Genomic DNA, 17,221 nt, shown 5'->3' on the forward strand with positions numbered 1-17,221 from the left:
CCACCTCAATACCCAGCAGCTACTGCTGCGACAAGTAGAAGCTGGTTTTTCCAGACCCACAGGGAATAAAAAAGAAATGTACAGGTCCACTGTGAACCAATAACCATTATAGTGTTGTTAAGATGATTTATATTCTTATTGCTGTGGTTACCAAACCAACAGATAAAAGCAAATGTAACAAAGGATTCAATGAAGGACTAAAAAAGTGTCATTACTTTATTCCCAGATATTTGTATTGCTCTACCATCTCCACATTTAAGTTGAGACAGTAGATGGTGGAGAGTGCCTGAAATCTACAACCATATCATACCATTGTACAAACTCATCGACAGTAGGTCCATGGCTGTCTTCCTTATCTTGTAAAAGACTCACTATGAGAGATTAGTCTGAAAATTTCAGGATGTGTCTATCCTTGTATAAACTCCTGCAGTCGTTTGTATACAGGATAAACAAAAGAATAGAAAAACAAGCACCTTGGATTTTGTTGGTAGATGTAAGGGCAATAAGTGAAAACAAAAAAGCCAGGTCTGCCTCTCTCAAAAAGACAGTCAAACCAGCAGCATGTGTGTACAGTTCGGGAAATACATCTGTAGAAAGCACATGCTTACATTGTGCTCATCATGTGGGGAGTGATGTAAAGGTCAAATCACTGATTGTAAATCTAAAATTCTAACCAAATATAAAAAAAGTATTTGCATTTGCATTAATTAAGCAGTGTCATCAAAATGTGAGAAAGAAAGTATGTTTATTAAATAGTTGTTAATTATACTGTATCTTCCATATGTTGTCATATTTCATCTTTCCGAATGTTCTAAAAATCTATAATAAAAGTGTTTAATTGTATTTTCAGTCTCTTTTTGAAATCATGTAAACTGTATGGGTCAATTTGATCCGTGGTCTAAAGGTGTTATTTTTTTCATCATAATAAGGGGACTACAGTCATATATTGCAGAGGCGTCTGCTGATTCCAAAGAATTACCCAGGGTTGTGGATGTGGAACTGAAGTAGTGGAGGTGTTTGTATGGAAAAATTAACACTTATTAAAGAATTTATTGTTGTAACGTAATTGCTACAGAGTTACTGTTGTGAGTTGTGCTGTTTGCTGGCAAGCTGGTTTAATACAAATTAACTTTTCTGTGCTGATGTTCACTTCAGTTCACATTCTGAACATTCAATGCATTCACCCTTTCCATGAATACGTATGTGGAGGCATGATACAAAATGCAATGTGAATAATGTACACCAAGCTATAGTAAGCTAACACCTAAAACATATGTAATGTCTGATTGATACGACAGTAGGAAATGTATACTGACCCAGTAAGATTCTTTCGTAAAAGAATACTTTTTTCAATATACTTGCCTCACAGGTAACATTTGAGTTAGGCTGAATAGCACTCTCTAGAGACCATAACTGATATATGTAGTGACTGAAACAGAGATGGGCATACTTTCTGACCTACACAGTTGCATAAAGTTATAGATACATTTAGGATTCTGCCATATTATATCTTATATTCAAGATGTTATACTCGAGTGAGGCACTTATCTCAGTGCATGCAGAAGACAAACTGGGATCCGGTTACTCTACATCTTGACCACCCCAGCTTAGCTTGCATGGGTAAAGAGATATAATGTCACTGATAACACATTTGTGTAACAAGGAAGTTAATTCAATAGTATCATTTACAGGTGTGCTTTCAGATTTCAGTTTTCTGTTTATATTCAGGTCTTTCTCCCTATACAGCATAATAATGGTATTAACTACAGAGGTGCATGGGAGACAAATAGAAATCAGTTCCCCGCCTGCTGGGAATTACATTGTAAGTAAAAGTGGATTTCCAGACCTATATGATTGATGCGCTTTGTGTTCATTACTGGCTTGTCTCTTCTTGATTTCTTTTTTGTCAGATGTTCTGTATCGGTTGGTAATTATTTTAAGGGACATGATGCGTTATTTAAAATGTAGTCTTCTCCTGCCTGCCCTAATTCAATTCATTGAAAGGTAACCATAATTTTGAAAAAGCAGAAAATCATTACTTGTTTCATTTTATTAAGTCTAAATATGGTTTTAAAAGGATGATTTATTTGGTGGTCTGTTCTTTAGCCAACAATTATAAGCAATGATTAATGGCATGAAGGCTCAATAACAACTGTGAGGCGCACATAAATGTCAAGATATGAATTATCCAGCTAATTATACAGAGGTTGAGTGAGACTGGTGTCATATCATTTTGTAGGCTCTCAATTAAAATGGCACTGCTATAAGTACAATGTAATTTTGTTTTCTTTTGACCATATTTTAGGACGCTTCTCCTGCAGATAAAATGTTTTAGAACTTTATTTTGATACAATATTGTCCTTTTGCAATTTCATCTTGATTTTTTTATCTGCTATGTGAGCAATAAACCCTGAGTTTATCCTTAAGCTGATTATTGTCATTGTGCTCACGTTAAAAGCATGCTTTACACAAGGCATAGTGCAGAAAATGAAATGCAGTTTGATAATTCAGTCACTGCTAAATGCAAAAGAAAATGCTATTTCCTACATTAGTATTAAATGATCGCTGTGTAAGGTGGGAGATATTGGTGTAGAAGGAAGGCTAATTGTAGCTAGTGGTATAGTGAAGAATAACTAGTATTCAATAAGCCATTGTGGTCTGTGAGCCTCATTGATTTGTATAGGTACAGTATCTATTTGACTTTCATTTGTTTACACACATTCACATGTGCTGATATATAAAAATGTAGAGATCTTTCCTATTCTAAAATAAAAATAAACAGGCAGCACCCCACTAACTTGTTACATATACTATATGCAAATATATCTATTCATACTGTATATACTGAATCTCACACTCTGTCTTGGGTGGCATGGCAATGTAGTGGTAGCGCTGCTGACTCGCAGTAAGTAGACTGTGGTTCATGTCCCGCAAATTCCCTGTGTGGAGTTTGCATGTTCCCCCCAAGTCTGTCTGGGTTTCCTTTGAGTGCTCTGGTTTCCTCCCTCTGTCCAAAAACATGCTGGTTAAGTAAATTAGCCCTAATGTGTGTTTGGTGTGTGTTTGTGTATCTGTGTGCTTACCATGTGATGGACTGGCACCCTTTTGAGGTTTTGTTCCTGCCTTGCACCCTATGCTAGCTAGGATAGCCTGTGACACTGGTCTGAATTAAGTGGATTAGAAAATGACATGACCCTCTGTCTCTCTTTTTTTCTCTCTGTTTCTGGTCTTATATCCATCCATCGGTTGAACCCTTGTCCTAAAACAACTACTGACTAAACATTTAGCGAGCCCTCATTCTGACATTACTTCCAACCAGGCCCAGGTTTTAATTCTTGACTGAGGGGCGGGCCTAATATTGCAACAGGAACATTTGAATAGCATTCCCTTCAGTGCCCTCTGCTGTCTCTGGACCTCTGAACCTTCCATTGGCTTTAAACCATCAGGTCCCAAGGCAACTTCTTTGCTGCCTTCCTGATCAGAGCAGTAGCACAGTTCCATACATTTCCTCCTAGGACCATCCACCCTCTGTTTTCCAGAAGGTGTTGTCACCTCTTGCATTTTCTCCCTGGCTGTACTTTCTTACCTAACAAAGGTTCAGATAGCCCCTAACAATTAGCGTGCCATCTCCATCCTAGTTTCCAAGGGAAAACTTGTCTTACTTCTCTTTTCTTGCATGTGACTTTACCAAGGGTACCTAACATATCTTCAAGGAATACCACACCTTGGTGGTACTCTTCCTCCTAGCCTGGTAGAACAATACAAGTCATAGCTCTCTGTTTCTCATTTTTGTGGAGTCTTCCATGATTATTCCTCTCTTCCTGTTATATATGCAAACACGTTGTGTATTTAACCTTCTTTCCTTTTACGTGTCAAAATCACCTTTCAGCTCTTTTATAAGTGTACATTTGCTCATGAAAACACTATTTAACATTACAGTAAATACAAATGCACATAACAAATACAAGGTAAAGAATTTATTCCAAAAATTGTTTGATTCCCAATGCTCTCCTCAAGTTACCCCATGTATTTTTTAAATTTTACTAACAGCTTGTCAGATTCAAATTAATTAAGGCAGTGATTAACCAAAACAGATGTGCTATTGATGCAATTTATTGAAAAAAGATACATTGGATGGTAACCACAAACATTTTCCTCCAACCCTGGTGCCTATAGGAAACATTTGTGTCTGCCAGAGTATATTCTATGTGCAATAGTCAATGGTGTAGGTGATGTGATCAAAACTGATGAAATGATGACTGCTAAGAAATATAAATAAAATAACTTATTTATTTTGGCAAAACGTAATCTTTGAGTTTGATAACAACCACAATCCCACTGCAAACACAATTCAAACAAACTTGCACCAGAATTCTGAAGATAAAACACTAACGTAACCACCTCAAGAACTCCAGCCTCAGCATAAATAAGGGGTCAATTGAAGGATCATCTAATCAGAAAAGAACACAAAGCTGCCAAAGTCAAAACAAGAGTTCTGACAAATCCTGCAAGAAGCTTGGTAAAATGTACCGCAGGGCTACTTTATAAAGGACCGCCCTATTGCTAAACCTTATGCTTATAAGAGAGAAACTGAAATGATAAAAAAGAGGAAGAAACTTTTACTCTCTATAGCTTTACAATGTGGAGACAGATGGAGAATATGTGGAAAATTTAAAATAATACTGTACTTACTAGGGACAATTGCCTTTAATGCTTAGAGCAGAATTCACTTTTTACCAGTATTTAGTGATGCATTTGCTTTGTCACTCAAGGCTGCCATTTGTGTTACTTATAGAGACTGGACATTTTTCTAGTCTTCTTCATTCATATTGTTATGGAGACATTTTTACACTTTCTACCCTTAAACTGGAAAAAGCAATCAAAGACACAAGTAGACAACTTTGTTTATTGATCTTGTTAGTGACAGAAGCACATTTCTTACTACTAATTTCTCACTACCTCCATTTAAGTGCAGCAACCCATCGATTTAAAGATTTCTGAAAAGTGTTCGATAGAAATTATAAACACTCCATTTTTTCATTTGAGGTAATTTTTTATAAGGTATAGACATGTAACCCAAAGGCAATTTCATGGTAAACAGCTACAGAGTGTTTTATTTCATGATATTCTATATAATGATTGCAGTTTGCACCTCTGCTTCTTTACACTGGCAGTTGTTTAAAATTAAAACTCACAGTCACAATGATCTACCAGTCACCATGATCAGAAAGAGAACAGGAAATCAGGAAAGATAGTGCAAAAGACTGCAATAAAATGTAACTAATTCCATCTATCCTTTATTGGCATTAATATGCATTTAGAATACAAGGGACATGTTTTCTAAAATCCAAAGCTTCCATGCTTTAAAATGGATGCATTTGCTTTCATTTTTCTTCAGGTACCTGCATGTTCTTTAATTTGCAAATTATACTTAACTTAATATCACAATTTTCCATGGCCATGGTGATTGAATTCTAAAACACCGAATTCATTTTTAAAGTGAAATATGACGTTCATCCATCCACACATCTATTTCTGAACCTGCCTTGTTCAATTCAGGGTTGCAGTTATGAGAGGCAATCCTGTCAGAACTTGGTAGAGGGTGGGGAGCTGTTGGGGAGCAGGCAGAAGTCCATTAGATTAGGGTCCATACATTGATGTACAGTAGAAGACCTGGCTTCTCAACAGTGATTTAACACTAGAATTCCTGAAGCCTACATAAAAACTCGTAATCCTGGCTCACCTTAAATCCCTTCGCATCTTTTCTTTTGTAAATGTGTTGATCAGCACAAGCAGCCTGCTATACCATCTCCGCACCGCCGCAAAAAAAACCTAAAAGTTCTCCCAGCTCAAGCCAAGGCTCCCTATCTGTGTGTGAGGTTCCTGGAGTTGTAAAGGGTAAATAATACAGTATATTGTTATTTGGAATACATGCATTTCATGTGTGTTCTGTGCTAACAAAGATCTGGGTAAGTGTAGGATGAAAGGAAATAAATGAGAGGCAGAAATGCTGAACACATACCTAAAGCAGAAACTTTTTCCAAGTTATACTAATAATGACATGAAGTGTATAATGTGTGAACACTTTAGTCCAAATATCAAATAAACATGTGCACTTTTATTCAAGAATATAACCAAAGAAAAAAAAAGTTGCTGTGAATGAGTTAAAAACCCAAGCTCAAATGTCAGTCGACAGGGAATTTATACATGTTTTTGAATGGAGTAAGAACTGCTGCCTTATAACCCAAAAGTTCTGGCTTCGAAGCCAGGCACTCTGCATTTTGAGTAGTGAGCTGCTATTATTATTATTATTATTATTATTATTATTATTATTATTATTATTACTGTAATATAATAAAAACATACATTTGATTTGAGTCTGTAGCACCCAGTGTAAATTTTGGCTACTTGTAAAAGTTAGCGCTTGTTTTTTTATTATTCAGTTTTATTCTCTCAGTGACGTTCACGTGGTACTTGCCTCTCCCTTTCTGAGTTCATGGCATTTATCTCCATTCTTTTCACAAGAACAGCGCTCCGGCTGATGCCATCTCAGAACTATTTGTTGCACCAGCAATCAAAGATACGATGTCCCGTGACCGCTATCAGACTGGACAAAGGCAGGACTAGAGCAACAGACAGCTTCTTCACAGCACTTTCACTGGCTAATAGACTGCTGCACTCTGCTTGGCACCTTAAAGTAAAATGGGACTTCCACTTGCAGCTAAAATCACTTCAGTACTGGAGCAATTCACTATGGCAGTGTTTAGATCTGGCAATGACATGATGATGGTGTATGCGCCCAAAAAGAAGCCTGTCTGCATTCTCATTACCATGCACCATAACAGCATCAGCAAAAAATGTTTTTGGTTGTTTTAGCCAATGATGCACCGCTGCTTTCAGGCTGTAGCTGGATGTCCAAAGAGCTCTGCATCTGTCACACTAGTATGGCCATTTTCGAACAATTCAATCAACTCATAGACGACTCTATGAGAGAGGACTTGCGGAGATGAATTTATGCTCCGAGCACACCTTCTGACACCTTATGACAGAATGCTGTTGCTCTTTGGCGCAATTTGTAAGTTTCGGGGCCATCTTCACCACAGGGTGACAACTCTTATACTAAGCTGCAAGGGTAACCAGCTTTCCAGACAGAACTAGTCACATGACACTCTAAGACATGACCAATTACTACTTCTCCCACTGTTTCCAACAAAAATATGAAAGTGCACAAACTTTACGACCCTCATACTTAAACATATTATTTAGTTGTGTTATGCTAAATTCAGTCAAGATGAGTAGTTTTATATCTAAGAGAGTCACTAACAACAGTTAAGCTAAACATGGCCATCAAGTCCAGATTAATTAAACGGGTATTTATTTCCTGGAACAAAATAATTACTTAATGTTCCTGTTAACCAGCAATCAAAGCTAAGTGTGCTGTCATAGTTCACATAACTCTTAAGAGTTTGGCTCGCGATATTGTAACAGAATAACCAATTACATCACTGATCTTGGCAGATTTCTCTTAAAGAAAGAATACTGTGGATTAAATGCAAAACTCAGAGCTTTAACTTTGAGAATGTAATTCATCCTGGCATCATCACACAGAGATGAGGATGAACTGGAAATAAATATAATCCATGCTATCCTTTAAATATGTCTGTGGATGACCTGGTGTATGTAGCTGATGTTTTTAGCTGTCATTATAGTGCACGGTAAATCCTAATGAACATAACCAATTCTTTATTACTTTTGCTGTAAAACTGTTTATTAAAACTCAGAACACAACTGGATCAGTCTGAATACTGTACAGACCCCTTTTTTTCTTCTAGAAAGTGGTTTTCTTATATTAGTGAATAAGCTTCAGGCTGTGAAACACAAAGGAAACACATTCAGCAGCTTAACCTATAACTCAAATTTTTACATTGTATTGAAATTGTTCAGTTTTGTATGGTCTGAAAGCTAACATAGCAAAACCAAACTCTATATATTGTGGAAATAATGTCACGCTCTGAGGCACAGAAACACTTGAACTGTCCCCACAGTGTGTCTTAATTAGAAAAAATATCTTGACCTAAATTGAGAGCAACAGAGCCCTTGACTAAATTGATAAGATACTTGTTTTACTTTCATAATTAAGAAAAAAAGGATTTAATAAGTGAAAACAACAGGACAAAAACTAACAAAATCAATAAAGTAATCCTGGACTAACAGAGTGTCTAATGGGCACTGAATTAAATGAAAAACAAATTACTAAAAATAATATAACTCAGGTTTACTGTAAATAGCAAAATAATAAATTGCCTCACAGTAACAAGATCATGGATTTATGTCCTGGGTCCTCCCTGTGTGCTTGCACTTTGAATGATGAGAAAAGTGCTATATAAATGTAAAGAATTATTAATATTATTACGATTAGATACTAGAAAGCTTGTACTGGCAGCTACACAAAACTTTAAAAAAAATTAAAGCAGAATGACAGAAAACTACAAAATTAACAAGATTAGAACAGAGCACAGATAACTAGTGAAGCTACAACCATTTGGCCACAGATCTAAATCGAAAAAATTTGACACAAAATGACTCAATCAGTAAATTGACCAAATTATTTTTTTTGCTTTTTACAGTAATTTAGTTCTAATGCTCCTTCAAGGTATTGTGGTTCTGAGGATTGTGCAGGGGTCAGAATTGCAAACCAGAACTTCCTGTAAACAGAGATCAGCCAGAGAGACTGGAATGGTGGCTTTTATAATAAAGAAAGTGGAGTATTAAACTGAGAAAAGGAATCTGAGGGCTATGTAGAAGGTAGATGGATATATTATCCAGCTGGACTTGGAGTAGAAGAAAAAAATTGATACATCTTCAGCAGAAATTAAAACAGAAGCTGCAGCCATTTAGAAACACAAACAATGGTAAAAACTGCCATCACAATAAACAAAATAACATTGTGATAATTTAACAAAAATGACAAATAAAAGTAATAGTTGTATCAAAACAAAGCTGTGTAAAAAAATGAAGTGAAAAATGACATTTCGCATGGTCAAACACCTAAATTATAATACAGACAGATGGACTCTTTGCTATTAAACCCATTACTCATCCATTAAAAATATAAAAAACTTCAGACGACAATATTGTAAATATATGCTACTTTCATTTTTATTGTAACAGATAAATATGTTCATTCTTGCTTTACTCATATGCCTTGATTTCATTTTGCATTACATATTCTTATTTATTTTGTACTGCTTAGAGGAACAGTTAAATCCTTTGCATAACAAGCAATGTTACACACATTTGTTTTCATTTCATGCCTCTCTCAAAACAAAAATCTATCTATATAATAAAACTACTAATGTCTGCGTGTGTGTTTGATTCCTCTGAGCAATCTGATTGTTCAGTTTGACTTTGGTCTGTTTGGCCTGGTTTACTCAGTCAAACAGGATTGAGACGAGAAGCGACGGAATAGGGAGGCTAACACACATGAAGATCCTGAGGAAAAGCTCATTTGGAATGGCGAGAGTGACTTTCAAAGACAGGAAGTATTTGCAGGAATATGAATGATGTTTTCACAGCATGTAATGGGTGCCTGTCTGCCATTGGTGGTAGTCAATAGTGGGTATGAGGTGGGCAGGGTGCCTCAAATGACAGAGTCAGAGAAGAAGGTAACGTGTCTGAGAGAGGAAGCGCCAGCCAAGACAGGCTAAGACACATGAGGACACTGAAGAAAGGTGTAGGACGAACGCTGTGGGTACATGTAAGGCCAAAGATTTCATGTATTAAATATTTTTAAATGTATTCTGTTACCTGCATTTGACAGGTAATGTAGCTAGTTAATTTTTTTTTAAATTATAATAATGCAACATGAAGCATTGTTAAATATTGTCTTATATAGAGAAGAATAAATCTTTTACAAAATGCATTGAAAATGTTATAGTCGATGTTCTACAAAACCTTCAGGCTTGGAAGTATTTTTTCTTAAGAAATATACAAGATAGAAGGCTTAGCATTGTTTATGTAGTAACCAAATAACACAGAAAGAGAGAAAGAAAAACATAACACTTCAACAGACTGTTCTTTGCATTTATTCCCTTGGGTTAACCTGTGTCAGAGGGTAGATTCACTCTAACTGATGTCAAATCTTTTCCAGCCTGATTTTCTAACACAATACTGTGTGAAAACATTGACTCATGACTCAGCTCTGTTCAGCTGTGCAGTTTCCTAAGGGTTTTGGGACATTTATAGTTGAGATAGTGTAAAGAAACTGCAGCATGTTTTAGGCTCAGAGTCCCTTGCTTTAGCAATTTTATTCAGATGGTTATACAGTATTTCTATTATTTGTTAGCATTCTAAATCACCAGTAACGGTGCACTGCACGATAACGTGCAGTGAATACACTTGACTTGAGTATTCATAGTTTTCATCCTCTTTCTCTTTACGTTTAACATTCGTTTGCTCAGAGGTTGATGCTCTTGCTGTAGCGTATTATATATAAAGCTTAATGGCAGCATTATTTGTAAGTTACATTACAGGACTCTTGTTTGGGTATTACCTTTCAAATTTCACTTAATGTTCGTCATGTGATTTTGAGACACTCAGTTATTGTATATAAATATGTTATGCCAAAGTAAAAAATACATTGCAAGGGAGATTATTTGTTCCTCCACCCAATTGTCATGTCTGTACACTAAGACCTTCTCTGTTCAAACAGTATCACTATGAGAATGTACTGTAAATGTGAAAAAATGCTCAGCTGTACCTTAGTTTCAGGTTTTGAAGCCATGGCGTTCTTGCATAGAGATTAATTTATTTATGTATTTACATTGGTTTGCCTTCCACTGTCACATGAACTGTCTCATACTAATTTCGAATGACAATTACAGCTATTTTTTTTGTCGGTAGAGCTTCTGATGGAGCATTTTTTAATTTTGTTGACACTACATAAACACATGAAAAGTGGAATGCCGAATTTTAAGATACATTTTCAGTCCAAAGCCTAGCCAACTTTGCATGCAACAACTTTCAATTGATCTGGATAATGAAACATACATTAATAAACGAACCCACATTGACATGGTGCGTTCCACACATTCCATCTTCTGAGTTTGCTGCAAATGACTAGACACAACAGTGTTGTTATTTGTCTTGTGATTGCTGAGAGGTGCTTAGACAACCGGAAAACAAACTTTTGATTTCTCACACTGCTGCTTGGGTTTTTATTTATTAAATCGCTATAAATCAGTGTGCAGCAAAAGGGTACAGAAGTTTTACTAATGATTGCAGAGCCTCAATCTGTATAAGATCCCAATTGCATTGTTTCCTTAAGAATTTTTGGGGCTGATTGAATTTGTCTGGTCTCCAGGATGTCTCTTAACCCCATATTATTTCCCTTTACCCAACAGGAAGCATTTCCATTTATCTGGGATATGGTCCCTCTTCTTGCAGTTCTGTCTTGTATCTGGATCCTTTGTGTATAGTGGGTCCTAAAAACAGGTAATTAGAAGTGACAAAGCTCCAGTGTCTAGAATTGCCCTTAGCAGATGGTCTCTACTACTAGGCACTTCCAACTCAATTAATAGGCATGTCCTTCTTTCTTGACTTGTGATATTCCTTGAAAAGAGAACAGTATACACTTCAAAGTATCTTGTATCATTAATATGTTTCCCCGGGGTAAGCCCTGCCATCCCATTTCAGACTCTGCAGGGACTGTGACAGTCTGATGAGTGATTGCGTTGAATTACGTGTTCAGTTATTAATACCTTTCAAAGAGAGAAATCGTTTGTAACCCCATTGTCAGTGAAATTCAACTAAAGAATTCTTAACTTGAAATGGAAAAGTTTATGGCAAGATTAGTTTCATGTAACACATTTCACTTAAAGAAGCTGCTGGAGATGTGATAAGATTTCTATGCATTCTCCTGTTAGTATTGGTGATGAGATAATCACATGCAAATTCTGACCATCAGAGAAAAAAACATAACGAATGTTTTCATGTTTGGCTGCATGCAGGTCAGCTGATGTTCACGTGAAGTATATCTTGGACTGTAATCTTCACATCTTTCAAATAACTTTCTGGGTAGGACTGGTGCTAGAGTTGGAGTTTAAGACAAAAAAATCGCTTGAAGTCAAATATTTTTGTGTTGAAACAATACTTTGTTGTGGGCTTTTTGCTTGAGGAGTCTGCAAACACATTCTTAGTCTGGTGAACTAGGGTGTTGTACATTGTTTGCCATTATGAATGTAGTGAGAAGTCAAGGAAAATGACATGACTAACTAAAAAGATTACAATATACAAGCTTTCGAGGCAACTTAGGCCCCTTCTACAGGCAAGATGTAACCTTTAGAGGTCCATGGCTGGCTGCTGGTTGAATATCCCTGCAGTAGGTCCTTGCTGTTTCCAGGCTGTAGTATGACTTGTTGTAATCAGCCACATGAAGTGATAGATTTTTCTTGTCCTTAAAGGATGCAACTTGCTCATATCTAGACACCTGTGCCTCTTGCCTGTGACTGTTAACCATGGAAACAAACACTAAAACCCTAAAGACATCGAGGCACCCTGTTGATTTTATTTTATGATGGATTGGCTCAAGTAATGCCACATCTGGCAGACAACCTTGATTTATTTTAAAACGGGAAAAAATGTCCTGTATCTTTTTATATAATGTCAGAATAGTCATGACTTATAAATAAATCATTCAAAATATATACACAACATAATGTGTTAATAGGCAGTCTGTTGAAATAGCAGATCAGATGTTGTTTGCATGTTTAGTGAAAATAATTTTTGTGATCGTACAGATTGTTGCCGCTTTGGGGTTTTTATGTAATAAAAGTCTTTGTTTTTAAGCCAGAGAATAAAACCACTTTGGGGACAAACAGACCTCTAATTTGTAATACATGAGGTTTCTATTTTTTGTTGTCAGGAAAACATTGGCTGGCTGAGTTCTGCAAAAGCCACATTTTTGGGGGTATTTTTTTGTGGGTAAATTTTAAATATGTTTTAGTAATTTCCAATTTAAAGGTTTATTATGAGCATTTATTGTTTTATTTGTATTGCAAAAACATAAAATAATGATGCCATAAGCCCCAGAACCAGCTGGCTAATCAACAAGAGTAATATTATTATAAATTACTGTCAGAGAGCTATTTGTATGGTAATTTTAGGAAGTACAATGTGAGCAAATGTGATCGTTACAAAGCAGCTGTCCAAACAAACAGAGCTAAAAGGGGGCCAAAAAGGCAGAAATGGTTTGCTAATTATTTGATGTTAAACGCTTTGTATACCTGTTCAATGACGGTTAAGTCCTAGGTGTCGTTTTTAAAACTTCTCAATTCAGTTGGTACCAAAAATGTAAGGAAAACTCATATGCAATAATGTTTCCAAGGTGAAATTTGTAATGAGTGAAAAAGCAAGGGTGGTGATAGTTGCTGTTTGCAATGTAGATATTATCTGTCACATGCTGCGATCTATGATTGTGTTTTTTATGGTGGACGAGGAGTTACGACTTTGGTGTTCTTTTTTATCTGCTTGCACTCTAATTGTGTCTGTCTGAACCTGCCTTTTACTTTTATGGTCACAGGGACCAAGGTAGTATCTCCTCCTAGGTGGAGGACAAGAATAGATAATACACAAGTCTATTATAGGGCATGCTTGCATACTGTATGTACCAACCTGGCAACCCACCAAACCCAAACAATAAAAAAAATGCATCAAAATATCCAAAAATATGTCACCAACAAAGTTAGAGAAAACGATACACAAAGGAGAGTGCATAAAGCAGTAATAAACAAATATGAAAGCAACACAAGCTTTTGCCCCTCTGAGCCTGACTAAACATGCCTTGTCCCCATGCCCACTAGTGACGTTTTTCACTTCTCATATCTTTCTCTTTCTGTCTCCCTTTCTCTTCTTCTCAGACCCTGGCTTCTCTATCCCCCACCATTCTTGTCCATACTCTATACTCAGTCTTCCTCTGGCTATGGGGTGGCTTTAATCCCAAAGGCCAAGAACTCTTCTAGCTAAGTCCTGAGATCATTTCTGGCACCAATAATGTCCAATATCTTTGTATACCAGACATTGTGAAAAGTCTAGAGTGAAAAAGTAAAGGAAAGGTGGGATTCCACTTGGGAAAGCAACATTTCAAGAAAGATTCCATTGAAAAAAGGGAGGTTATTAGTTTTGCGACAATATTTCTCAGCCACCAGCATTAAATTCTCCAGGAGACCTGTTCATAGGACCATTAGGTTGGAGACAGGATTGTTACAAACTCCAGTGGACTGACAAGATGGGCTTGTTGATGGACTTCATCTGGTTTGGCTCCTTCCTGTCTGCTAAAAAAAAAGACTTCCAGAGCAACACTAAGGACTTTCTTACTCTGTCTCCCAGAATTCCACCTGTGATAAAGCAGCAGAAAGGCCACATGATGTGCAATGTAAAAGTTGTCAGACAGCTTTTTTGCAAATTGATCTCAAATGTGTAAAGAAGCAAGCCAATACTGAAAAACAGGGAAAACTTTATAGTGTTAGCAGCCTTAGCTTGTCAGTCATTTTTTGTATTTTTCTTATTCAAACTGCTTGTCTTATTAGACTAGTGGATAAGAAGAGATGCTTTTTAGCACTGTACCTGCAACACTAATCTCACCAAGGTCAGGTGAAAGGAAGGTTTTATTCATTTAAATGCTCCTGGGTAGTACTTAGTTCCTTCATATTTAAAATAATGTTAACTTTCGCACAGCATTCTGGAGGCAGAAAGCTTTAAAAAGCATTTTGTGCTCCTAGCCCCTGAGAACCAAATCTCACAAAGCCTAGGGGCTGAACTTGCAGCGTTATGAAAGCACACGTCCCAGTCTGTACAGTACATTGCATGATGGTTCACGAAAATGCAAAGAAGTCTCCTTAGAGCTGTCAAGACTGGAACAAGGGATGTGGATAAGGAACATTGCAATCATTATGCAAGTTTTCTTTCATGAACTAATATAGTGTTTCAATCAGTGGACCATGTCCACAGACATAAAATAAGATTACTTTAAGGCAGTGTGCTCAGACTTACTCCTGACACAGTATAAAACCCATCACAGAAGTGGATTGATTTGTTTCCACAGAGACAGCTCCATGACAGGAGAATGTTACTTTAAATGGAGTTAAACTTTCAATGAGCTGAGAAGCTATATTAACTTTAAAAAATGTCCCGCTGTTTTTGTGGAATTGTATTTTTTGATGAACCAATTAAAAAATGTATTTTTCTTTGTTTAACTCAAAGAGGAGACCATTGATTTTCCTCAGTTTACATGATTTGTATTTATCCCAGAAGTGGTCATATAGTTCAGCGGACTCATTACCATTTTTGCACTTGTAAGTAGCCTGCTAAGCAGAAGGTTATGGATTTTCATTCTGAAAAGGGTGGATATGGAACAGACTTTGACAAAGTCAAGGGCTGTAGGAGACTGGCTTTAGTTTATTTTTTCATCCCTTGGAAAGAATGCACATTCTAGTAAGGGGCAAAAAGGTCACACTTTGTTGACTTGGTTATTCACAGAAACCTGGTTTGTAAAATGCCATTTAAACCCTTATTCTAGTTAGAAAAACTGGGTGATTGGGCTTTAAAAGTAGCGGTTAACGGATGTAGACAACTCAGTGAGTTATCTACTTATGTGGACACGTAAACCTTACAGCTAAAGATTCTGTAGTCTGTGTTTGTCTATCAGCCAGCGCATGTGTGCACACAGCCACAACACAGCCACAAGTGGAAGCATCCACAAAGGAGATTTCCTGAGGCAAATGCTTGGGCAATCACATTATTCTTTCTCCTCATTGAAGTAATCTGTATTAATGTTTCAGAAATCACTAAATTTATGTTAATGAGCTGTAGCACAATCTTAAGAGCTGTTTGGGTAATGCCTAAAAAGTAATGTGTATTAAGTAGTCCAATTACTTTTTAAAGAAATTAGTAACCTAACATTACTTATTTTATTAAAATAAAAATACCTGCATTATTATTATCACAGCAGCCATGAGTGCAAGGCATGAGGCACACGTACCGGTGCGCTGCTCCTTTGCAGAGCTCAGTTGCACTGCCAAGCAGAAAAGAGTGTACTGTGTGCAATCTGGTAACAGAAACATATGAATACAGTGTCAGTTTAGGTTTAATCTGGCTATTTGCTATAGAAATGCTGAAATGGTATGATCAGGTGTCTATGCAGCTATTGATCATACATTTGAATCATTGGGCGCTTAGGTTGAGGATATTAAAGGGGATGAATGTTATGTACATTACGGACCATGAAGGATTAAATGGATTCATTAAACAAAAAAAAATATCACAGGTTTCATGTTTATATTCAGATTCACAGTGCCCAGTGATAATATTTAACTCTTTTTGCATAGTTTGATGACATTAGTGCACAAAGGAGAACACCGAAAAATTATTTGCACATATAAATGTGGATTTTTAAGAAACCAGCTTTCTGCCTTATCCTGATTATGTGCATTGATGCAAACGGTTTCATTTCTAGTTGTTCAACATGTCTCCAAATAGTATGAAATGCACTGGATAGTTATTACAGTCAAAAAAAGGAAAGATTGCTTCTGCACACGCATGTGCACCTCTAGAAAATTGCTCATATGTGTATAGATAACAAATGAAATATATGAATATACCTTTACAGTTAAAAATGTATATTGGAAATCAATGTGTCTATATATAGGAGGGGAGACCTAACATTTCTTGGAGTCTGTCAATGGCATGAGAATAGAGTGTAGTTATCAACTACACCACTGAGCATCATATGCCTACAGTCTTGTTAATCAGCCTGCCAAGCGGCACTGTGCTGATTTAATAGAACATCTATTTTCTGACATTGATTCTACAATTGTGCATGTAACTCTCCAAGCCAAAAAAAGGATGTGAGGTCATATAAAACATCAAGACAATGATAGAAGTCTTTCAACAATGACGGAATTGTTAATAAAGAGTTTGCTACCCATAAAGAAACTGCTACACTGAACTTTCAAAGCATGTAAGGAAAAGCATCAGGAAAAAATATCTGCAGCTGTGGCACGTGCAGTACTGCATTTTGCATTATGACAGTCCACCTACACAAACACAGCACACTTGCACACACTGCATTGTCACTGAGAACAAAAACAATATGGTTCTTGCTTTGTATCCTATGAATTTGCCAGATTACACTCCATGTTACCTCTTTTTGTTCCCAAAGCTACAC

At 36.6% G+C, this 17,221-nt stretch overlaps 1 protein-coding gene across 1 annotated transcript in view; it reads left to right on the forward strand.

The window, feature by feature from the left end:
- The window catches only part of LOC120526619 (spondin-1), a 558,899-nt gene that overhangs the window by 304,369 nt on the left and 237,309 nt on the right, over positions 1 to 17,221 (forward strand). The gene's annotated exons all lie outside the window — the stretch shown is intronic.

The sequence above is a fragment of the Polypterus senegalus genome, chromosome 1, assembly GCF_016835505.1.
Source record: "Polypterus senegalus isolate Bchr_013 chromosome 1, ASM1683550v1, whole genome shotgun sequence".
NCBI classification, from domain to species: Eukaryota; Metazoa; Chordata; class Cladistia; order Polypteriformes; family Polypteridae; genus Polypterus; species Polypterus senegalus.